The 1,234-nt window shown below is 60.4% G+C and overlaps 1 protein-coding gene across 1 annotated transcript in view; it reads right to left on the bottom strand.

The window, feature by feature from the left end:
• Window positions 1-1,234, bottom strand: part of NDOR1 (NADPH dependent diflavin oxidoreductase 1) — a gene marked incomplete at its 5' end in the record, with an annotated part of 8,930 nt that overhangs the window by 3,211 nt on the left and 4,485 nt on the right. The window lies entirely within an intron of this gene.

A 1,234-nucleotide genomic window follows, 5' to 3' on the forward strand; every position in this document is an offset into this window, starting at 1 on the left:
CCTCACGCCAGGCCAACCCGCGCTGCCTCCACACGCCCTGCCCGTGGCCGCTTCCCCAGCTCCAGCCCCATCACCCCTGCCTGACCCTGGGGACGCCCTGACCCTGCCCCCTCCTTGCCAAGGCTGCTGCAGGGCAGAGACCCTTCCCCACACCCCTGGCTGCTGCTCCTGTCACTGGTGGAGATCTGAACCAGCTTGGAAGGACAGAAAGCTTGGAGGGGTGGCCTTGGTCCCACTCACTGCGCCGCGCTGTGCTTAGGGACTGGGTGTGACTGACTTCTGGCATAGCACAGCCCAGCTCAACTGAGGAGAGTTCCCACAGGGTTAATCCACAAGACTTCATGCATCCAAGCAACTGCCTACAGGCCTGGCTCCTGCCCAAGAGGAACACCATTGCCAACGTGCCTGAGTTCACTGCTGGCTCCTCCGTGACAAAGGTGACACTGTGATGGAGGCCAGGCTCTCAGTCGCGTGTCCCACCACACAGGGCTCTGCACGGCAGTGGTGCAGCCACCACCCCACCTCCTCCTCCTCCCAGCCCATCCAGGCCCAAAGGCAACGAGGCTCCTGCTGCCTTTGAGGCTCCCTGTGTGCCGCACAGGAGGTGTGCGTGGGAACAGCACGGCTGTCACAAGAGCCGGTCACTGCAGCGTCAGCAGGTCTCACAAAGCTCCGCTGCAGTCAGGTCACCCCCGGGCACAGCCCCACTCAGAGCTGGTGCTGCACGAGGTAAACAGCCCATCACAAGCACCAGCCCTGCCAGCAGCTCAGCTCCAGCACCACTGCCATCAACCAGAGGCTCTGCCAGCAAGGCTGGGCTCCCAGCGGGTCACTTCAGGAGCTGTAGCACCCCAGAAACCAGAGCACCCAGCGACAAACCCGGGTCTCATTAAACCCCAGGGCATCCTGCTGGGATTGAGCCACATTAGGCTGGGATCAGTCTGCACGTGGGGAAATGTGATGTGACATTCACTGCAGAGGAGACTTTATGGAGAGAAAAGGGGAATCCTGCTCAGCCTAAGCTCCTGTCAGGCTTACTGAAAGAAAAGGTTTTGACAAGTTCATGGCTGTGGCATCATAGAATCCCAGACTGGTTTTGGTTGGAAGGGACCTTAAAGCTCATCCAGTTTCAAGCCCCTGCCACAACACCTTCCACTAGAGCAGGTTGCTCCAAGCCCGTGTCCAAGCTGGCCTTGAACACTGCCAGGGATAGCGCAGACAAGGACCCTGCGGG

The sequence above is a fragment of the Nestor notabilis genome, unplaced genomic scaffold, assembly GCF_000696875.1.
Source record: "Nestor notabilis isolate BGI_N333 unplaced genomic scaffold, ASM69687v1 scaffold11425, whole genome shotgun sequence".
NCBI lineage: Eukaryota > Metazoa > Chordata > Aves > Psittaciformes > Psittacidae > Nestor > Nestor notabilis.